Source organism: Plectrocnemia conspersa, unplaced genomic scaffold, assembly GCF_051122295.1.
Source record: "Plectrocnemia conspersa isolate PC_06_02 unplaced genomic scaffold, ASM5112229v1 ptg000013l, whole genome shotgun sequence".
NCBI classification, from domain to species: Eukaryota; Metazoa; Arthropoda; class Insecta; order Trichoptera; family Polycentropodidae; genus Plectrocnemia; species Plectrocnemia conspersa.
Window position 1 is genome coordinate 27,292,401 of NW_028277177.1, and position 25,842 is coordinate 27,318,242.

At 31.0% G+C, this 25,842-nt stretch overlaps 1 protein-coding gene across 7 annotated transcripts in view; it reads right to left on the bottom strand.

Annotated features, from left to right (window-relative positions):
- ckn (CRK like proto-oncogene, adaptor protein) overlaps window positions 1–25,842 on the bottom strand; it is a 360,627-nt gene that overhangs the window by 82,762 nt on the left and 252,023 nt on the right. For 4 of the 7 annotated variants that reach the window (XM_088201657.1, XM_088201654.1, XM_088201656.1 and 1 more), the window contains exon 1: window positions 18,330–18,460. The exons of the other annotated variants lie outside the window; for them this stretch is intronic. The gene's annotated coding sequence lies outside the window, so the exon portion shown is untranslated. Of the gene's footprint in view, window positions 1–18,329; window positions 18,461–25,842 lie in introns of those variants that run through there. 7 annotated transcript variants of the gene reach the window in all.

The following is a 25,842-nucleotide window of genomic DNA, read 5'->3' on the forward strand; positions in this document are numbered from 1 at the left end:
ACACGAAAATATTGAAAGTAGCAATTCTGAAGAAGAGCAAAAAGAACTTTCAACGGCATTTCTAAAATCTAGTTTAGACACTATAACGGAAATTATGGACCCATTTATTGAAAATGACACGGATTTTTGTACTATTTAACTGAATAAACTGTTACCAGCTTCTCGGTATTTATTTTGGCTGCAGTCACACTCTTTCGGCCTCAAAACTCGAAAGGTGAATACCGTGATTATTATTTTAAATCGAGCCTGGTCGTACATATCAAGTATGATAAACTCCAATAATGAGCTATTTTAGCTTATAAAGATATGTGTATAATAAAACTGGAATGAAAATGTTTTTTTTTCAATTAGGCAATATATTGGGACGGGTGAGCCCTTTTACGTGTTTTTACGATAAACAAATTCATATATTAAAATTATCTCACGGTCACAGACAAAAGCAAAACAAGAGTGGTTTTGAAATATTTCTTTGCCATTTTTTTCCATCTTACATTTGTTTCATCACAAAAAAGAATCTTGTCTGTGGACTTTAAAATTAATATATTATGACTAAAATTAAATCTTTTTATCAATATATAATAGTGGACAAAAATTAACCGGAACCGAATCAGTAAGTAATGAAAAATCTGAGAGCCGGGTCATATGGATGCCCTAGTACTCACGGCACTTATTTTCGGAATACGCTTCCAGAAACATTTTATACTTTTTTACTACGCTTTCGACTTCAGATTCGCATCTATAATACTAATTGTACAAAACTATTTATTTTTTATAAAAAATAAAACAAAAACACGGTTCGCCCAAAAGTAATATTATTAATAAGCATATAGTACTATTACTCTAGTGAGCTAAATTACCTTCAGTGGAGCACTTCATATCATTAAAGTTACGACTTAGCTCGATTTTAATTAATCACTTCAAGGAAAAGCCGGAAAGCCTAATCTGATGGAATCGAACGGAATAATAATTAATTATAATCATTAATTCCGATCTTCAGACACGATAGAAAATTGAAAAGAAAAACGTTCGTGTGAGATAAGAGACACCCGACCTTCAATTTATAAGCAATGGCTTTACTTGGAACTTGCGGCAAGAATGGGTTAATTTTAATCGGTGATTTCATAAACTAGATGTGTGATATATTGAAAGCTATAGAATAGCTATAGCTAAAGAAGTTTGACGAAGAGTATCAATAGGCTAACGAGTTATTTTTATTTCCAAAAAACAAGGAGAGAGACGCTTTTTTATTTCAATAGTATTTTCGGTTTATCGATATGTATAATATATCACCACAACGCTCGGAAAAACGTCACAGGAAAAACATCACCCCACTGAATTTTTACATCCAACTCGCTGAAAATGTCACGTTTAATATTTAATATAAGTAGCACACGCGCGCATAATTAACAATTTATTATTCAGGGCGGTAAAACGTCGCGTCGTTTAGGTTCGCAGTAAAGTGAACAAGCAAGCAAGCAAGGTGACTCTCGGCAAGGTGTTTGTCGAGTCTCTTTCTCTCTCTTCGAACAGATAGGTATATATATATTACGGTTTCTCAAGCGCTCGCGTATGAAATAATTATAAGAATAATAACGGGGGCGGAAAGCGACACGGTGTTCGTGAAGACTTGTGTGCGCCAGCGACCCACGCCCTTCGAGAGGGCCCACGCGGGACGAAACGCGCCGATCTTCCACAAATCTCTCGGATGATTCGTCACGAACAACAATAACATGTGTGTGTTGGTGGTAGGTTGTGAACGTCGGGATTGCGATCCCAGAATCCCGTAATTGGAAATGGATACACGCGGGGCCGGGGCTAAAAACCGCGGTGCGGCAAAAATCAGGTGCGGGACCCCCTTCCAAAAAAAATTAGTACATGATGATTTATAAATGTGTGTAATTTTTTATTTGATTTTATATAAAATAGCATTTTTTATTGTATATTTTTCGCAACCAGGAATTAGAGATAAAAGACAAAAAATATGAAAATTCACACTAATTTATCCTGGGAACTAGTCAGAGCAGAATTATATAACATCAAATTTTTTTAAAAATAGTATATAAAGCACTGAAACTCAAAAATTTGTGATTTTCAAGTATATTAAATAAAGCAAATTAATCAATTATTAAAGAAAACCATTAAACGAAGAAAAATCTTCAGAGACACGCGTAGACTCCAGAAAGCAACTCAAGACACGCTGCATAAGCAGTGGAAGAGGTTCCAGGTGTCGGTCAAGTGCAAGAAATGGGAGTGAACTATTATGTTTGTACATCACCACGTTACATGTGTGGAAGCAAATATGTATGATTTGGAGTTTTAAAAAATCATTTTTTCTTAACCGTGTAGTAAAACGAGCAAAGCGTAAATCGAGGGATAAATGTATATATTTATATTATTTATAGGGCTAAATGTAACGCGTATTTAACTAACGAATGAATGCATTAACTATAAACTGTTATTATTTTTTCTGTATTCAAATCAAACGAAATATATTATTAGAAATTATTTCTATACTTCATGGATTTGTCCGCTTTTTAATGTTTCACCATGACCTAAAAATATATTATATATCTTTACTGATCATTCGCACAATGATGGTGATGGCGCGATTTATTTTGTATTTTTACTTTAAGTATTGATCGAAATATATTCAAACCGAATTTTGGTCAATAGAAGAGCGCAAAAACAATTATCACTTCTCAGAAGTCAAAATTTTACGTCGAAAGCAATAAAATCGTGACGGCAACTCGCGATTTTATTTATTTTAAGTATTTAAAAAAAAATATAAAAAAAACGCGTGGCCTCCTTAAAGGTTAGGGCCTAAGGCAGTTGCCTCTTTCGCTTTGCCTTAACGCCGGGCCTGGATACACGACCTCGATCGACTGCTGGGATACAAAAGGAGTAGAGAATACGTTTAATTAACACAAGTTCAGGCATTTTACTGTCACGTTTGAAGCTTTTGAAAACGCATATACAAAAGTATTAAATGTGAATTCGATTAGTCACATTCAGCATACTATTGGTCGTGGCATTTCCGGGTTTTAACTTGTATCATGTTTATTTAAATTTGATACTTTGATTCAGAGTTTATATATATTTTCATTGTAGTGACACTCAGAGAGGCAATGCCTCGAAATGGATTTTTTTAGAGTTTCAAACCGATGTTAACTGCAGCAGAAACATCTCTTAAACTAAATGCAGTGTGGTGCAATGTTGGTTAGACGAGAGCCTCGAAGATGCAGATCGTTTGTTTCTTTCATCAGTTGATAGCATAAAAAATATTAACAAATGGATGCCGCAACAATAAAATTAAAACAAACAAAAAAACGATCCATTATTTTATCGATATCTAATAAACCAGACCAGTGAAACATGCTCAAAAGTACTGTGCATTAGGTAATTATACAAGGCACACAATGCCCTCGAACTTCTCAATTGATCGGTATAAGTCGCTGAAAGACTTGGGTTTGAATCCTATCTGGACCTTTTCTGTACAATATGTATTTATTACAAGACATTCTACGATTTTCTAAGTCAAGAAACATATTCTTAAAAAATAATAATAAGTCGCTGACTATTGACCTAAAAAACCTAGCTTTGGAATCCGTTTTGGACCTTGATATTTTTCAATTTTTATCGTGTCTAAGAGATCAAATATAATTATCGATCATCACGTATTAGGTTTATCTAACTTTTCCTAATCTACGGATTAATATCGTAATGATTAATTAAAATTTAGCTTGGTCGTACATATAAATATTAAAAATTCTAATAATGAACTACATCAGCTCATAGAGTATTTAATATGTATTCAACAACAAATATGTTTTTTTCATAGCATATGTTTTATATATGCTGATGGAATCTATAGTATTTTAAAATAAAAATAAGATATTGCCTCATCTACTATTACTTGTTACGCTACCTTACCGTTTTTGAAGAGGATAAAAAAATATTTTATTAAAAAAAGTGTTATGCACTTAAGGCAGTTTAATAAAACTAGAGTTTAGCAGGTATTAAAGGATAATATTTAATTATATGAACATAAGAGTGCTCCTAAGATAAACTTGCTTGAATGTTCCACGTTCTTTGTATCCATTTTAATAGCAAGGAATATTTTATGACAGTAAAATTCTACATTGCCCATCCACATTATAATATACTAAAGACCAGTGTATCATATAAAATTTATAGTTTGCCTCGTATTTTGCATCATATAATACATAAAAGTCACTTGAAAGTTAAAATCCAAGATTATACTACAGTATATTAATTTATAAGTGGTGATTTATATTACTATAACCAACAGCAAATAACATATTTATACTCAACAAGTTGACTATAAATATTATAACGCATTGTACAATGCGTGAATTTTAATTCAATAAACGTATTCTTAAAAAATATTGTGGTTGATTATGTATGTAAATTACACGTAGGGTATAAAATCAAAAACAACAAACTCCAGATTGATAGTTTTTCTGTAAAGAAAAAAACGGTAGTATTTTTTAATCAAAAGCGACTAGTTTGCCATTTTTGATAATCAATAATATTCTACTTAAATTATCAGTTATATTTTTAGATGAAGAAATAAGATTGTATTGTTAGATTAAATATTAACAAAATGTTATAAAATAGTATAGGTTCATGAACAGACGTGTTAAATTCAAATATTTTATTTTACAAAATAATGTATATAAAACAATTGGCTTAAAAAATGAGCAACACCTGCGCCAATCGATGTAAAAATGAATAAAATAAATTTATTTAGTCAAGAGAAGATGTCAGTTGCAGCACATTTATTTTGCTCAATGAACAAGTACCAGTTATTCAGTAAAGATTTAGGAGCATCGATAACATAAATATGTGTTAACAGACAAATATAATTTTAAAAGGATTATATAAGAGCATATGTTAAATGATACGATATACCAATAATCAACTATACTGTAGCAAGTGCGCAAGTCAATCAGACAAGTAAGTATTAACCACCAGATTTTCAAGTTTAATAATTTAGAATCAATATATGTAAATTTTCAGCTAGGACAGATTTTTTTAAAAAAATATCGCATTTTTATAAATAAAAATTCGAGTCTGCTGTCGTGGTTCGAGCCCGTGGACACTGGGTTATCAGTCTAGACCTTACAAACTATGCTATTCGGACCTTATTATGTTTAATATATAACAAGGATTTTTATCACACGACAATGCTAAATATGCTGAATTTCTGCGATACTATAAAATTCTTTAGTACATGTAGTATAAAGAAATATGAAATTAAATACTTTAAAGTTCAGAAGCTCATGTTTATTTTTTCTCCTCGAGGCGTCTTCTTGTGGTGTACGATTTTGAAACTCAAGGGAAGGCCATTTTATCGGGGTTGAAGAACAAACAAAAACAATTTTGTTTTAAATCTCTTTATTTACGTCTCTCTTCATATTTTATCTATTACGCGTCCTAGCGTCTCAGATACTAACGGTATAAAACCGAGCGGGAAACTTAAACCTAAACATCTTGGCCATGAAGCAAGTTTTGTCGGAGATGTCCTAAGTAAATCAGAACAGTTGCAACATTTAAATAAATATAGTGGACTAGACTGGATCAATCCTTTTAATGACAAAGTTATTTAGCCAAAACTTTAAAAGCAAATTTATACCTATTCGATTTTTTGTCATATGTAAGCAAGCTTCTTTAAAGTAAAAGGGATACATTTGCTCTATATTAGGCATAGTATTTTTTGTGTGTGACAAAGTTGCTGGGCATATATTTTTTATATGGGATGCCAGATGAAGCAAAACAATATCAGATGTTTCACATTTTTATAAATTATATTCATTACCTCGCCGGTAGTAATATATTATTATTTCCTAAATATATACATACAAATGGTTATAAACCAGTAGCATGTATAGTATATATAATATATTTGGTATATTCGAAAAATTGTTTATATTATTGAAATAAACAAAATATTTTATATCTGTAACATAAAATGTTTTGCAAAATTTAGGCGAATTTAAAAAAAATCTGTTTCTTTTTAAAATGATTTTTAAATACGGATATTATTCCTTTTTTTATTATACACATACATACACATTTTATTTTTATTTTTAAAAATATATGTAAGCATTTTTTTAAATGGGAAAATATAATATTTTATCTATAAAAAAAACGCTTGGCAGTCTTCACATACATATATAAAGAAAAATCATATGGCAATAAAAGGGTTAAGATTTTTGGCAAACATAATGTATGAAACTACATAAAATCTTATCATTTTGTTTTTTAAGTCTAGATGAATCTTTATAATGATAGCAAATGATAGCTTCAAAAATTAAATATACATGTATTTAAAAAGTAAATAGATATTAAAACCATAAAGAGTACGAAATTATCTAAAAAGTTTAAAAAAAAAACATTTTTTTCTTTACAATAGCGATTCAATATATAAATATTTACGTAATATTATAAAAATACAAACGCTATAATCAAGATCTCTCGGAACTGTATTAATTATATCCATGACATGCTCGAGATTAGTCACGTCAGTGGGATGCAAAACCGTCATTTATCTCTGACTAATTTACGATCAACACCAATCGCCATAACCATAAAACGTTCTCGGAAAGTGTAGCTTTATTATGTAATTGCTTATTGAGCTCGGGGAGGGTCAGTGCAAAAACTGCAGCGTGGTTCTGAATGCACTGGCGAAAATATCGAATTCTATTCAACTACTCTCTCGGTTCGGTGGTTTCGCACCATCGGCAAAACTCTGCATCCAGTGACCCAGCCTTTGGAATTAGGCACTAAAATCCAGACGAATTTAACGATCAACGAGAATCCGCAACAAATTTGCGCGATTTAAAGCTGAACTCGCTGAAATTCGCACAAGGATAAACTTGCAGTTTTGAATTGTATGTACGTAGTGAACCAAAGCGAACCAATAGATAGTATAAGTACATAATTGTCTGGAGACACCACAGTAAACGCAAATTATCGTACCGAGACAATCGATACCCGTAAATTATTCTATTGAGGCTAATCGTGGTGTAACTAACAATGATTTATCATCCCAGTAATTAAGAGTTTGTGTTACAATAGTCTGCCGTTGGTTTATGTATCTATTATATAATTTACTACATTTCTACCCCTATGTATAGTGTTTTATATTTGCGAATTCATTATAATTTGAGGACTAAAACACTAAAAACCTGGGTTCAATATTTTTTATTGTGTTTGGTAGAACTTTTTATGATTATTATATACATATAATTCCGATTGATTATCACAGATAAATAATTTAAGCTGAGCTAGTATAAATAAAAATATATATGTTACATTGTAGCGACTCATACATATAAATGAGTCATGAGACACACGCGTCTGCAGTCCCGCGTATAGTGACCGTGGACCTAGCAGTTGTCAAGAACGTCCGCTCACAATGGTGGAGATGTGGCTACTCACACAACGGTGTATATAAAGCGGCAAAAAACCGTATTTGACACACTGATTCTACTATATTTCGACGCTCGGACTACTACTAAGCTCCAATGACTTTTTCAACCATGGACTTATGCATCGCCTTCTGTTAAGCATCACCTCCAGGACCAAAAACATACTATCAAAGCGACTACATACATAATATAAATATATATAGAATACTTCGATTCAGTGGCGTAGTTAAGGTTTGTGCCGCCGTATCGATTTTTAAATTTGCTCCCCCCCCCAATTATCTAATTCAAAATCTGACCTACTAAAAAATCTGTAGCTTAAGGTGCACTTTTTGACCTCCCCCCCAAATACACTACATATCCTTCACATATTATATGAATATGTTAATGGTTTTCAGGCATTTCATTATTTTAACAAGTACTCGACTCGAACAAACAATCAGGAGTATCTGGTGTAACTTTTTTTTTCTGGTGTAACGATTTTACCGACTCTTAGAAACTGACTAAATTTTCGGGCCAGTCAAAAATATTTTTACTTATAGGGGCGGCATTTTATGTCCGACCGGCTCATTAAATCAACATTTTTTAAACTGTTGTTTATTGTTTTAATTTATATTCAACTTAGTGATTAGCTATTTGTATATTTATTTTTTAGCGCATTCAGTTTAAGAACCATACTACCTTCCATCGCGAAAACGCCGCTCCCAAACAAGTGCCACCCGGGGCGGTCAGTACCCCTTAGATATGCCACTACTTTTCAGGTATCAAGTATGATGCTTTTAAAATGTTTAGCACATATATTTAAACAAAAACAAAAATACGCCTCTAGTCATCGCGTATTTTTATCCCAATCTAACTAAAAAAAATCCTTACTCTTTAAAATTGTCACAGAAGAGTTACGAATAGCAGAAATATAGTTAGACGTGTGATTTGTCAGCTATGATTAATTTTAACAAGCACCTTTCGCAGCATTTAATAAATCAATCGTCGTTCAGGGTGGTGTATAACAATTCTAGATTTTAATTGGTCCAACGTCGATTTCTAGCATTCAGCGTGGTCCAAAACGACGTGTTTTAATTCCCGGACCAAATTACGACCGCAGAACGGCGCTGAAACGATTTTCAGCACCTCGACGGCAATCACGCCAAAAGCGAGGCGAATTTCTTGCCGTCGTCGTTAGCCGCGCCGCGATTTGATTGATGATAATGGGTGGCACAAAACCGAGACTCTGAGTTGTAGTGGCACTATACTACCCGACTACACACCGCAAGTAATTACTGCAAATTTTATTAAGCCAGAAGAAAATACATACTAGCGTAAAAAAAAACTAGTACAAAATGGCAAAACATTCGCACGAATTTACCGCACATGGGGAACTATTTCGCTGAGACACATTTGTTCGACAGCCGTGTGGTTTATGTTAAAAAATAGTATTAAAATGTATCAGACATTGTGAATTAAAGCTATATTAGATTATTATTAATGATTTCTAAATTTTATACCTATGCTTGGAATATCAAAGAAACATATATTTAAGCATTACAATAGTATAAACATGTAAGCTATATTTATAAAAAATAAATAAAAATGAAATGATATAATATTATTTAGCGCACACAGTTTAATATGTACTCTTCCACCTTATCTCTTGCTATTTGATATAGGATATTATTGATCGAAAAGTATTTTATGCTAACTAACTACGTGATAAGGTATCAGTCGACGAACGGTCTGTTAGAAACTCAATAACATTGTATAAATAAAATACCAAATAATATGCACTGTTCATAACTATTTATACAAATAAGAATATGCAAATAAAATTCGTGTATCATAGATTCATGTATAATACATAATTAAGGACTTTATATGAAAAAAATATATAAAAAATAGGCTCACTGAATTTGAACTGTTTGTTAGTCTTTATAACAAAATTTGCCATATTTCTGAACACTTCTGCACTACCGTAGGATTGACATGTACTATCAAAGTGACACTGTAAACGATACTGTTATTTATCAAAATCTCAATAAGTTATTTATCAAAATAGATAAAGTTATTTTTAAATAAATATATAAAGTATGGATATCGATCATCGTGCATCGCTGACGACTTTGCGCATTAAATCGTCATTATTGCGATCTCAGAGGGTGTTCCTATAATGGTGGTATGACCTCAATAACCACACAAATCTAGGTCGTATGGAATATTACAAAAATAGCATACCTTTTCTATTGAAATAAAGCTTAATCGATACCATTACATAATTACTCAATTTACTTTATATTGAAGCATAACGCGAATTAATTATTTATGGTAAATGTTTATATACATATTTGATCGTTAAGTACGGTCAAATGTTCTAAGAAGTTATATGCGCTTTCAGAGTTCTTAGTGTCCCTTTTTAGTATTATCCCTTTTCGGTTATGTTTATTTCACGGTGCTTTAAATATAATATTCTATAAATAAACTATATGTTGAATAATCTACAAAAACTAACTTAACCGAAAGTGTTTCAAGTTTCCATTAAGAAATAAGAAACTGCCGCTGAAATTATCGTTTATGTTATGCACAGAAAAACGGTGTTTAAAAAAATTTAAAGCTGTGATGAATAAACGAACATTATCACTGAGTTTTAATAAGCGTTGTATAATCGATTAATTTTAGAAGAAATGTCAAGAGGAGTGCACTTTTTTTGCGGGTGCTAAAAAATACTGTAGTAAAAACTTTAACATGACAATTTTAAAGTTTATATTTATGTTATGGTAAAATATATTTTAATTAAAAATAATCTTAAAATTAACGAATGCCCAAAATTGATGTTCATTAAGGATTAGCATTTAAAGTACCACACTAATAAATAGTGAAACGAGTTTATATGGGAAGTAAAATAGGCAATAAGTGCCAGTACATATTTTGATTCGCATTATATTAAAAATATTTATTTTTGTAACCTGACAGGCGTAATTCCAATGCGTTACAATGGGTTAAATCTGTATCAACTGGGTAAGTTCAATCGAACATAATATAATAGTAAGTATTAAAACCAGCAGACTTTTCAATCTAGTGATTTTAATACTAACATCTATATAATGATTTATAAATTATCATAATTTGTGGGGGATCATATTCTTGAAACTCGCGTTAATCACTGTAACCAAAAATGATCATTCATCAATAAAGATAAACTAGACAATATTGTTTAAAGATGGCACACACAAAAGCCCTCGTTACGGCTAGAAGAAAAGATAAGTTACGAAACGGTCACGGGAAACAATATATCACCGGAAGACAAAAATCATTGTAAGACCATAATTTATTAGGGCTTTTATTACCGTGTTTTTAATGTTTCGTGTCGGAAATAACGGTTATGAAACAATGAATATATCGGTATTTCGGAATTATATAACTGTTTAATGTGATACAGTGCAATGGGTCATATTTTTTACATATCTGTTCATCCGGAATATATGCCATGCATATTACATTCAAAACAACACCACATTAATAAAAGAGGAATTTATTCATATAATGGTTTGGCTTAACAATAATCATAAGAAATCGCCATTTAAGAACACCAAAAATTACATTATAGCAACGCATACTTTTAAAAGCTAGCAAGTATTATCAATAGTCATAAATTATCACAAATAAAAATTTTATTCATACGCTTCGAAACTACTCCACAATTGAGGAAAATTAGAAGAAAAACTAAAAAAGTAGAAAACTCGCATCGAATAAGCACTGTTTGAACTATTCATTGTAATTATCGTATCGGCCACCTCGAAACTTGGAGGATGTGGGGGTGGAGCTAAGCATTATTATGATTTGTTCTCGATTTGTATTATCTCCCATACCATTTGTTCAAACTTCATTGAAAAATCATTATAAAATGTAACACAAGGTTCCATATAGAATCATTAGTTACTTGATAACGGCATATACACTTTTCTGTGCTCATTTTCAGTAAATAATATATTTTGTATATTAACTGTAATTAAACAGTTCTTCCGACGTCTAATTGTTTGCAAAAGTCACAAAACATTCGGCAACCACAGTATCTAGAAACATTTATTATGTTTGCAAATGCCAAAAATAGTTTAAGCCATGTGTTGAAGAACACATCTATCGACAGAGATTTCAATCTATGATGCATATTGTTAAAAATTTATGAACTTTTTTAAAGGTATCCTACTTACAGAAACCATCACAAAACAATGTACATATCTAATAACTTTGTTGGCATTGAAACGTATTTATTTATTCTATGCACTTAGTTTAAAAATTGGAAGTGCAGAGAATAACACATCTGCTAAAATGTAAGAAAATTGCAAATAAGCGTTTACCTAATATTTTTTAGTAGGTATTTGTGTATTTATTTATATTTATAATTGATTTCGTTTTAAATTATAATAATTAAAAATAAACAGGTTATCATAATGGCACTTAATGCTTATTTTATTTTGACTATTAAAATAGGAAAATACCTAAAATACACAAAGCTTTTTCAGAGCGTCTTATCAGCGTTTATTCGCATTATCTCTCCAGCGGCCCGTGAAATCGAAAAGGTTGAGCCTCCCTGGCGATATATCAATCCCAGTGCGCCCTATCGACCGCAGTCTCCCCGCGAAGGGCGTGCATATAGTATGTGCGGTGGGCAAAGAAGGAAAAAGCGATTGTGTGTGAATGCACTCGGCCGGGCCGGTCCTAAAAGGAAAAGGGAGCTTGAAACAATCGCGGCTACAGGGTGGGCCCAAAAGGCATAAATCATCGGCTACAATGCAACAATAAAAAAAAACATATTAAAACACAACGCTTTACGATTGCACAACACACTAAATTTTTGACGGATGTATCCTAAGCACACATTCGATCGCCCACCATATATAATACAAGATGGGCAGATGTGTTTTTTGGTAAAGCACAGGGCGCATCTGTCGAAAACGTGTCTGAATATCAGACGTTTGGTTTAAAAAAATGATGGACGTATAAAAATATGACGTGTGTATATGGGATTAGTTGATAGGAATCGTAAATAAACACAAGTTAATAACACAAAAATATGTTTTCAGAGTTTTTTAACCTTATCGAATATTTTTAGTTAGTTCAGAGATTTATTATAATTATTGTAACTAATAAAACCGTTTATTCTGATTTTTGTTCTAGATACTAAATGAGTACGTCAAACTGATATATGTATATATAATACTTTCACAGTCCACAGGTTATTAATAATATAATTATCTCAATATAAACATCGATAAACTATCTGCTCTTAAATTTATGCCCTGAGATTGGTCATTCGCTTTGAGGGATATACCGGTATGTATGTACACAGGCACGGTTGTCAAGAAAATTATCATATCGCTCCTGTCAGCAGTATGCTATATTTGTTTCTAAAATTAAGACTGTTTTATTTATATTAAAATATTGTTTTATTTGTCCTTACCAATTTTGTAAATTCTGCGCGTATCGGTTTTTGTGCACTAACTATTAAAAAAATATAGTTTAGATTCTTAATCATAGCCTTATGAACCAATAACTATTACAAATATGTAATTTTAAGCAAAATAACTAATATAATGAATACATAAAAATGGTATAAAGTAATCGAAAGTATTTTCTTTATATATAATACATATTTATATAAAATTCTGAAAATATTTTTGTTGTATTTTATAAAAAATCCTTTTATGCCTGCACTACACACTACACTCTCTGGAAGTTGTCCGAACCGAAGTTACAACTGAAGTCGGCCGAGACCTACGACTTCGAGTAAGCGACCACACTATCGCAAATTTCATATGCCGTCCGGACGGCGGGCGTGTATGACGTCCGCACGGCGGCTTCTGTCACGTACAGCCGGCATATTTGCGTGCGATCGAAAAATGTGCCAAATAATCGCAATTTTTAAATTGTCATATTATTAAAATTACGATACTGATAATTATAAGAGTTTGTGTGGGCACTCACTAATACAATATCAGTGAAAACTTTTCGGTCGTAAATATTCAATTTACGCAAAATCTTTATTGGCTTTTGCAAAATGCCATAAGGCATAAAAATGATACTTCAGAATACGAACACCACACTGTGCCTATCCTAGAATTTGTCGCCATCTATTCTAAATAAGAATTCGTTATGGTGTGACATTTATATAAACCGATCTAGGAAAATACATAAGGATATTCGAAACGATTTTTTTAACAGAATCAAGTACCCCTAATTATTTTTTAATTATCTAATTTTATATGAAAAATATATAATAACGATATCTGTTAGAAGAATTTACTATCAAAAATATAATTAGTCCCTTTTGGTGCCCTAAAATATTCATGGATGTCAGTAAAGTCTGTTGAAGTCCCCGATAAGCATATGGTATTATAAGTTGACCATGTGACCACGATGCAGCGCTCGACATGCATGTTAATCATAGCACGCCTACGCGCGTACTGAAATTGAACCGAGTTACTCGTTCTATCTCAGTTTGCGAAACACCATATCATTATCTCTCTCACTCTCGTCACTTAACACGCGAGAGAGCGAAAGGGGAAGTATCTCACCGCTCGCGCTCGAAAGAGCAGCTCCGACTTCGGTCCGTTTGTCGACAATGTTTAGAAGCGTTCGAAACTGGCCAAGTCGACTGAATTACCTCTAATTTACCTCCCATTCTCGGTAACCTCGGACAACTTCCGAGAGATTTTAGAGCGGGCAGAACCGAACTCGACCGAAGTAACCCAATATATTCTCCGTCCTTGGCCAACTTCCAGGGAGTGTAGTGCAGGCATTAAATTTCTGAATAGAAGATAGAATACTGTTGCCAAAAATGAAAGATCTGGAGTCCAGCCGTCTCCCTGTTCACTTTGTTTCTACCTTTTGTCTGCTATGTATTACATATACAAGAAAAATCAACGCAATAACTAACTAGCAAGTTTAGCATAAATTAAAACAATATTAATGATCAGTTAAATTATGTATATTATACACAATACATCTTTATAAATCCATTTATATATGGAAGTTTAAAAATGACAGCTATTTTAATAAATTGAATCTTTTGTTCCCACCCTATTAATCATCACGCCAATGTTTCTCAAAACTATTTCAACAAAAACTTTTTATGTGATTTAATAATGTTGCAATAGCTATATTCCATAATTTCACCAACGACCAGATTGAATGCTTTCAAAGAACAAGAAACATCTTTATAACCTGTGTCGCGATGGGATAAATCCGAAGCATTTCTTCACAGGTCATCGTTTTTTGCTCTCTGGTCCCGTCGTTTCCATTTCGGGGAAACGGGATGCTCCGGCCGTGGTTTATTTATTTGCAACGTCCCACGGAAAGGTCCCGGGTCCGAACATTGATTTATGTGCGTTTTTTTCTCGGTTCGCAGCCTCCTTTTTTTGGGGGCGAAAGACAGGACCCCGCCGCGAATTCAACCGCGACAATAATCAACGTTTCTTTGTGACAAATCCCCAGATCTTTGCCGTTGATTCATTTCAATAAAGATATAAAAATACGTTCATATCGATGGAGGAAGGGACTGCATTTTTGAGGGCTTATCGAGATCGTTCAACTGATCTGAAATATCTATCAATTGGATGGTCGACAGTTAAATCGTAGCTATGCATCTTTCTTTCACTATACACTATCAAAATGCAATCATCTCTATCAAATAGATCAATAAAAATGAAATTGAGTTTATCTTGAGTGATATGATAAACTCAATCTCTATCGAGCTTATGACTAGAGGTATAAATAAAGGTGTTCCAAAGAGGCAAAAGAAGGAACTTCATTGTTCGAGAGGTCGTCGACACATTTTAATAGGTCAATCAAAGGGTTTCTCGCTGGCGCAGTTGAGGTGTGGCGGCAATGACAGGATATCGCCCATCAAGCATCTTACGGATATGAACCATAAATTTTGAGCCATAATTGCATATCTGTGTGCGCGAGAGACGTTCGAAATTAACCGTTTAATGCAGGAGGTTGTTTCGCCAGCGCTTGTCCCCAGGAAATTATGCGTAAGAGACAGGATAAAAATTAAATAAAAAAATAAGTCGCTTTGCGTGGGATCCAGAATCTACGTTGTTGCACGCGAGTGACACATTCGGGTCGGTTCGACTATGTAAATTTATGTTAAAAATGCATTTATACACATTTTCGGTGCGTTCAAGAACGCGTCCGCATTCAAAAACAATGCTTTTTTGATACTTGCACGTAATTTATGGATATCTTTGACGAGGACAGCCGATATATGCAGCCCGGCTCGATATGTTATTCATGTGTGTGAATAAAAAATAAACGATAAATCAATGCTTACAGAATAAGCTAACAATTAATATAGGTTAAAATTAATTTTATTATTTAAAGATCCGCATATAAAAAAATATAAGCTGATCTAATCCTTAAAAGTATTGAACTACTTTAAAAATATTTTTATATACAATAAATACATGATCTTAGACAACTTTTGCAATGTTTACATAATATAAAGGACAGAATAGCGTAGTCCGTAACGTCTCAGACTAGTAACTCTGAGGTTGCGGGTTCGAGCCCCAGCAGCGGCACTCGAATTATTATTTATAAAAAATGCGCTATTATAATATAACTTATAATCTATTGATTATAAATTATATTACACATACTAATTTATAATTATTAATATAGATAACAACGATTCCCAGACTATCAGTAATAATAATTGTAGGTATGCATTATATCTGATTTACAGATTTACCCAGTTGTAAGGCATTGGGTTTACGCCTGTCAAATTACAACGGAAGATTTAATAATAAAAATATGATATTAAAATCAGACTGAACAGCTTTAATCTGTCTGTTATCGTATTAAATTATTAATTTATTAAGCCCCGATTATAAAATTTATATTATTATTATATTATGTAAATATTACACAAGCAGTCTTATTAATTCAATAAATAAATAATACAAAAAGTTAGCAGAAATATTTCATTAATTATTTGAAAATGTACGAAACACGACGACGGACATAAATTATTATTTGTTTTTTATTTTTTTAAAAGTTTTAAGATCATTAATAAGATAGTAATAAATAAAAATAATTAAGTTAAATAATGAGTTGTGAGTTATACTAAATAAAAAGTAACCTTACTTTTTGTTTAATATACGAATATATACTTTTATTTTTTTAAAAAAAAAACATTATTATTCAAAACTAAATATATTTCCATTGATATTGCAATGGTAAAATTAACCTATAGATATTGGCAATTAGCTAATGAATAACTATGGATGGATATCAACTTTATGAAATAGTATAATTGATTATCTGTTCTCTCAGTTTTTAAAGCAATAGTTTTGTGGTTGACTGGATGAATATTGTTGTGTTAAAAAGATAATCAATTTTATGTTCACAATAAGTGAAAAAGATTCAGTGTTTTAATGGATTATTATATATTTTTAAATAATTATTTATAGATATAAATATACAGTATGTATTTAAGTAAGTTAACATATTAAATTCAGAATTTTTCAGGAATGCTTTAAAAAATTAGTTCAAACATTATCCAACGTATCAAAAAAGTCCTGATATGCAGAAACGTTAATAGTCATGTACTTACATTGAATTTATTGTGACAGTGACTGAAATTAGGTAACTAAATTTCCAAAGTTAATTTTTTTTAAATAAGTATAATTAAACAAACGCTTACAAATTAAAACTATATTCAAAATTATCTAGCTATCTTCAAAAATAATTGTATTACTTAGATAGTTGGCTAAGAAGCAGAATTTTAAGATTGGAAAAAAAATTAAGTTGAAAATCTCACTGCATATAATAAAGCACAGAAAACTTTGAGGATAATTTGCTTAAAAAATCATATTAGGTATTTAATACTATTAGTAATTTGACTGCTCAACAAAATATTTTAGATTTTTCATTAAAAAAATAGTATTTTTATATGAAGAAAGTGATTTACTTAGAAAAATATTATGATATTTTTACAAAATCACAACAATTGTAAAAAGTTGTATTCTTTAATCAAATTTTTTTTTTCAATTTAAGAGCCTAATTTTTATATCAACATTTTTGAGTATGTTTTTATACTTCTTATTAGTAAACAAAAACAAGTAAAAGTAGAAAAAACATTTTTAACTATACAGTACTTTTGAATAAAGAACGTTTAAAAAAATGTTAGTTAAATAAATTGAATATAAGTTAAAAAACAAATTGTCTGTTAAAGGTTTTTGACATATTTTAAAGCAACATTTCAAAAACCAAGCTGCTACAGAAATTGCAGTACAGAAAAGATTCGAGCTACTCTAGAACTTTTAACCAACGAAATAAATAAACTGTGATTACTAGACAGAAATGTATCGATTCCATGGTGCTTATGTATTTAATCATAATTGCAACTTTGATCGAGTTTTAAAGTAACTGTACCATTTTATAAAATTGGCACTTAGTAATCTCAAAACTATGGTAACTATTTAATATCTATATACCTGTACATAGTATAAATGATTAACGACACACAATGGGGGATTGATTAAACGCAGCCGTAAGTGCCATTGTGAATCTCCCGATACCGTGACAGGCGAGATCGCTAGTCAATTGTCGAATCTGTCACAAGACGGTCACGCGACGCCAATCGGTCATAAAAAGGAAGAATGGGGCGAAGTCAAAACACGAAGAGTCACACCCACGTGACAGACACGCGAGCAGACAGAACCGATTGTGAACACACCCTGGCGTGCTGCACACCGTGCACCGGCGACAAAGGGTTAAATGCACAATGAGACAGACTGAGGTCAAAAAATCACAAATAACAAAAACATCTATCATGTGTACCAATACGATGAACTAGTAAATAAGTTGTAATGAAATACCACATACACATTTTATACACGAGCACTATATACACTGGAATTATTTTTTCGATGCACTGTGCACTTTGGATGGTTGGTTCACAATTGGCGGAGAGATAACGCGGAACGTCCTTTCGCAGCAATGAGAATTTTACGACTGAGGAGTGCCTGCTGACGATAGCTGCTCTTTCCCTTCCCTTCCCGGTTCCAGGTAGACATACGAACGCACGTTTGACGGGTGTTATAAAACCAGGTATTTCCAAGTCGATCAAAATGGGGAAACTTTTGAGGGTAACTCAATTAACAATGATAATAGTTAAAATTATCGTTTATATTTAATAAGCAATAACGTTATTAAAAATAGATCAAATAGATCGATTTTACATTAGAATTCGACTCCTGTTATGTATACCAGCAAGTATGTTGTAATATTGTAAAATCTTGACTGGATGTTTATAAATCAATGGAAAAATATTTATTATCATTATTTATAAGCACGAATTTAAAAACTCAATTTGTCTGCTACTGTTACAGAAAAAATATTAATATAACAAGTAGCTCAATAGTTTATTCAAAAATGACTACTGCTTCCATTTCAATTAATTAAACATACATATTCTCGTAAGAAAAGGGCTTAAAATATTTGTTTTATGTTTATATACTAATTTAACTAAGGTTTTTGCCAACGTCAACTTCACCTAAATATAACTATAACTAATTGTACATTTACATAATCAAGGAACAGTCTGCACTAGACCTTAAGACCTTAATAGCAATTGTAAATAATGATGTGTTGATTTTTTGATTACTTATTAATTTCATTAACAAATACATCGTAAAATTACACGTTAAATTCAATTGCATTGTTGATTTTTTCCAAAAAGTTTCGTCTAACTCTTCATTATATGATTTTTATTGCAAAAAAAAATAATATACATTGAAAATTAAATTCAAACTATTTCACTACAAATAGTATATTGCAAATATGCAACATTATAAAAATAATAACTTTACGTATTACAGTTATATTTTTTTATAAATTTGCATGAAACAAAAGGCTAAATATAGTCGATTTTATTTGTGTGATTTTTTTACACATTTACCTTGGAAAAAATATTTAAAATAATTAATTACATTTGTATAGCAAATTATGAGTATAAATAAAGTTCATGCTTCATTATTTTGATGTTGAATTAATTTTTTTATACTATAATTATGAATTTTAAAGAAACATAAAGGACTAATAATTATTCTATAAAAGTCGTTCAAAAAGTTTTTCTAAAGTTCAAAAGTTGTCCTAAATGTATATTTTTTAACCCGTTAAACGCCAGCGACTCACCAGTGAATCATTTACTGATTCTTTTATTAACAAATTTATTTGTTAAAACAAGTTAACGTATTATTTATAAAAAATATTAATTATTAAATATTTTTGTACTAGCTTCATTTTTGAGTAAACCAAGTATTTTATATTTATTTTTAGAAAGAGATACTGACGCGTGAAGGTGACTCGTTAAAAATTCACTGGCGTTTAAAGGATTAAATGTTATTTATGTTATCGTAAAGATATACCACAATGAAAAAAAAATATTTGTGCAAAGCAAAAAGAGTTTTTAGTTTTAGTGTCGTCAGTTTTCTGACAAAAAACGAGGTTCTTGGGAGTAAACTAATAATTTTAAAATTATTTAAAAAAATGGTGATTTTATAGTATAATTTAGTTAACAAATAATAAACCATCGATGTTTTAAATGCACGTAAAATATTATAAGCCTTTCGATACACAAATATTCCATTATTTTTAATTTGTTATATATTTTCAAATTAATTCCTAATTGTAAGCATAAATAATATAACTAGAAACATTTATGTACATAAAAGTTTTTGACAATTTTATTATTTTTTTAATAGTCGCCAACAAAATAGCTCAGCCGAAATATTTTAATAATAAATTTTATGTCGAAATAATTAGGACTACAGCAGTTATCGGGTCTTCAAATTTAGTAAAGCTCCACATTAATTACAAAAAAAAATGTAAAATAAAATTAAAATTTTTATTTTCTAATAAATTTTAATTACGTGTTTTTCCATCTTTAATTTTTTTCTTTCAAATTATTTTTAACGGAGTTGCAATTTTTTTTATTATCTTGAATACTCGCCAATTTAATATTGAATGGCGGATTAAACTAACTAACGAGCTTAATCGAAATATTTGTAACTATTTTAAAAACAAGCTTCATTGCGATATGATTAAAAATAAAACAGTTATCGGGTCCTCAAATTTCTATACATCTAACAAAAATTAAAAAAAAAAAATATTGTAATTTCTACTTTTAAACATACATTTTTAATTTTTTCTCAAAATTTTTTTTTTAATATTTACAATTTTTTAGAACTTTTTTAATAGCTGTCATTTCATTTTGTGAGTGGAACAGGCTAGCTAACGAACTCAGCCGAAATATTAACAAGATTTAATTTTGTAATAAGATCCGTGGTAAAAAATTAAAATTATCTACCTCACATAAATCGCAAAAAATGTTTAGAAAAAATAAGTTTTTATATTGCAATTTTTATTTTTAAATAATTTAATTAATGTATCCTATAAGACATTTAAAAAAAAAATATTGTAATTTATATTTGAAAAAACGAGTTTTACTGTTTTATTTCTCTATTTAAGATTTTTATTTATTATTGTGTTATGATTTATTTTAAAATCAAATTTACGACATATTTTTAGAATAAAATATATGTTAATATGAATAAAACTAAAACAGTAATCTCGTCCTTTAAAAGAAAAATGAAGTTTAAGAAATTATTTAATTATGATTATAATGTAGTTAACATATAATATATTGAAATCGTTATCAATCAAGTGACTGCAATTGAATGATAAAATAAGCTACTCTTGAAACATATCTGTGAACGTTTTTGCAAAACATTAATTATCTGAAAATGACATGTACTAAGAAATATTGTATTGTCTTAAGTATTGACGCATTTAAAGATAGCCTAATCATAAAGCAAAAACCAATATATTTTAGCACATTGTTTCATTTAAAAATAAACCAGTGAGACCTTAATGCGACTTAATTAAATTTTAATATTCATGCTATGTTGAATTACATTTCTCCATTGATTTATTCAACAAGTAACGTCGAGGTAACTCCACGAGACGGTTAGATGGTTTTTACACAAATTATTCAATACATTAAACCCTGATTAAAAGCTATATTTAATGTAGCTGTTAAAAATCCAAGAATTGCGAGTTTCTTACATTTATTATGCAATTAATGAGGTAAATTAAAAACCCTATATATATAAGAGCAATGAAATAGCACATATACCATATTGTTCTCTCAAATAAGGTTATTACCCTCATCTTGAAAGCTTTGCTTGAAGAGCTTATCGCGTATATTAAATGTCGAATCATGTAAAAATAAACATAAACTACCTTCGAAACCCAAATGCATTCGTGCAAAATCGTGTCCAGACGCTCGCGGCTGTCAAGATCGACACACATGCGATGTGTCCAAATCTCAAACAGGGTTGTATGAATCATCAACTACTGTGTGTAGTTATACCAAAAAGTGTAGCTTACCTGAAACAAAAAAAGAGAGATATTAGAGGCAATTCGAGTTTGTAAAGCGCAATAACACAATTCGTTATGCAAATGTGGAACAGCGCCGCCGTCGGATTAGCGTTGTTCGTAATTGAGCGGTTAAATTTAATCGTTAATGCACATTGTAAAAGTTAGCGGCGTTAACTATGAATATAGCAAAAATGTTTTTAATCGTTTAATAATATAATTTACTTTAACGTATGTTTATGTCCAACGTTTTATTTCATTTCTATTATAATTTAGCATTAATATATTCACAAAGTTTTAAAGGTTGTTAATAGTATATAAACAATGATTGTTATTTAACTAAGTTAAGCTAAATTAAGCATGCTTTGAAAAGATCATATTTATCAGTGAGAAAATGATATTATAATATTTCACTCGAAGGACCAAAAATCATTGAAATATAGATTCTTACTTTATGAAATAGCTAAATAGGATTTTATCAAGAAATCGATTTCACGGATTTAAAAGTTAATCAAAATAATAAAAGAGAAAATATTAATACTATGTGAAGTTCAGAGATGAAATACTATGTATCTTATTAAAATAAAAATATTAGAAAAAAAAACAAAAATTTTCAGGTTATCCCTAAAATAAAATGTAAAAAAAACAGTTTACATACTTATCATTATCGATTTACATGCGATGTATAAATGTCAGAGTGAATGTGTATGTTTTGTAAAGTTATATTTTCACCAGTAGATATATATTTCTACTATCGAAAATATAATTCAACTGAGAGGCGCTAATATGCTGCCCTAAAATATGTTGAATGAAGCTCAATTTAATAGTTGCGAAACGTCTATTTTCTTGTCAAACCCAAACCTAACATAATTATAGTTTTAGAACTTTCATTACGTCAAGTCCAAAATACAAACTAAGCCATCTCATCTCCCAGGGAAAAATAATCTGAAGAATAAGTACATACAGACTATCTCATATATTGCTCCATGGGTTTCCTGTAATTCGATTTTGAACTATGTGTTAAAAATATGATAGATATTATTACCGATATTACTACGAATTTCTGATATAAGAGCATTGGTTAAAGTGAATTTAAACCGAATTTTGGTTAAAAATTCACGTCAAAAGCAATAAAATCGTGTTGGCGCCATCGCAGTGCGAACGCTCGGTAACGAGACATCTATATTTTGACAAGCATAAGGTGTGTGGCGACCACACACAGTTTGAAAGGGTATTTGTCTCAAAACTAGCGTTAATTTACTGTGACTAAAATGATCATCTATCGACAAGGAAACAAAATAATAGCGTAAAGGATTTGGACCACACAAGTCCTCGTTACGAGCAGAAGAAATCTCATAAATAACACGAGTTTTGTTCTTATTGGAAATATTCTTCGTCATTGAGAGAACGCTCAAGGATATAATAAATCATCAAGATTTTCTTTGCAATGCAATACGACCTTGGACAATGCCCATCAAGCGAACGTCGCTTTCCAAAGGCGTTCTAAGAAGCGACTGCATCGATTGGCTGGATAATCGCTGCATAATTGCGATTCCGACGAGAAGAAAGCAGTTCGAAGATTCAGGCAGACACTCGTAGAAACCAACAGACGCGATACATACTATCATGGACTCACACATCCCGCCGCCAGATTCTCCAGCACCGCTAGGAGAATAGACTGTCGCTGCCACACCAATCAGAACTGAGGATAGTCCACTGATATCATCCCTCCGCCAGCTTCTCCACCACCGCTCGGAGTAGATAACATCTCGCCATTAATCGTTTGTCGCAACATATGTAAATATAATGTAATAAAATTTAAGCAAACACACTCAGTCTTATTGGCTACAAAGCCATCACACACACTAGGGTTCTCAAACCTTAAAAGTGGATATACGAAGTTAATAGATTAGGAGAAGTACCGTGAACATAAAATGGTTTGCGATTCTTATTAAAGAAACGACGAAGAATATTACATATCTCCATGAAATAAATTTCATAAAATTATTTTACATCCTTCAGTCTGTATTGGTTCATCCTGTATAAATCGCGCAACCTTACAACCGAAATTTATGTGCATTTTTACACTTCTCAATGACAAACCGCGACCTCGTTCGCATCATCGCATTTAAGTTATTGGCGCGATAAAAGCCGACTTCCAATATAAATATTCCTCAGCATCGAGCGTAGGTGACACCGCAAATGTCGCCGTCGAAACGTGTGTTTACAAAAGATCCCGAAAGTGGGTGTTAGTGCTGTGTAGCGGCGAATTCCCGTGATTTGTGGCCCTTTTTGTCGAATTTCAGCGGTTCGATTGATTTACCACACTGTGCGATAGTCGAGGAAATTAGCATACGGTAGCCGATAAACGTGGAAAGGAGGCATTCCGATGCGTGAACGTCGACAATAAAGAAGAAAGTCACCCACGGCGTCGAAAACGGTGCGACGAGTGGGCAAAACCGCCATTGTGTCTAAGGCGACGTAATATGGTGTCATCGAGAACAGGTCCCGTGGATATTTTGTTTACAAACGGCGGTCATCAACATTTATAACGAATATTTTTTTAGGGCCAATATAATTTTATCGTATTTGGCAACTGAATGGCGAAAAAAGTGTATAGGCCGATTATCTTTCAATTGGGTTTTCCTATTTTCTTTAAGCGTTTAAGCAATGTCGGGTTTGGGCCAGCTAATCCTATAATTCCCATTTAGACCTAATATAGGCTTGTGTGCGACTTCAAGATTTCCCAATATACACAATAAATCGGAATACATACATATTAAGGCATACGTTATAAATAGGTTTACCGTGATTTATTGTTCTATTTAAAAAAAAATACACATCCTTAATATATACATATTAATAATAACATTAGATTTTTTGCATATGTAGGCGGTTCTTATTGAACATTATAAATCGTATCTCTATTATTAAGAAATTATTATTAAATATTAGTATAGATTATGAAATTGGGAGTGGGTGATTTTTTATATAATTAATTATGTGGATGACATAAATGTTTATTGATTTTTATTTACATAATGTATTAATTGATATAATGTGTTTTTCCTCATATAGAACCAATGTTCGACATGTTTTATTTTATTTATTACATTAAACTAATTCTACAAAACGTTTGTATAAAATTCAGAATACATTATAATGTATAATAAGGAAAATTTGATGGTGGCGAATTCAAAATACAATTTAAATGTGCATAGCATACGTTTTAATGCATAAATACTTTCTTTATAAAATACAAAAATTCTAAAGAACAAAATAAAAAAATACATAAAAATAATACTGAAAGAAAAGAAACCACAACACGTATTTCACCCTCTTTTGCAATTGTTTTTTCTTAGCCAAATTATAATTATGTCCACTTTAAAAAATACAACATAGTCTGCACAGAACAAACATAGTTTACTAATGTGTGGAAAGTAGACTCCAATGAAAATACTCTAATATTCGAATATATTCACCCCGTTGTGAAAAATACTGTGTGTTTCCATATTTCGTTTGTTTGAATCGTTAAATGATCTCTAAATTATAACAAATCGTTCAGGTGATTAAAACCCCTCACAGCTAGCAGCACTTAACTGAGTTTATTAATATTAAGACATCTCTGAAATGACGAAAAAAATATATAAAGCTCATTAAGGGTTTAGCATATTTACAGAATATTACGAGGTATTTTGAATTATTTGAAAAATAATAAATTAAAAATACAGTAAAAAAAATGAACTTAAATAAATTTATTAAACTAAGGATTTTTCTATGATTTTTCTACGGACTTTTATTTTTTAAATATTTAATTCTAAGTAAATATAGTAAAGATTATCGAAATTTTAACATATTCACATACAGAATATTAAGACTAAAACATCTAACCATAATATACGATACAGATGTTAGTAAATAAGTAAATTTATCTTTATATAACCTCTCCACTAGAGTT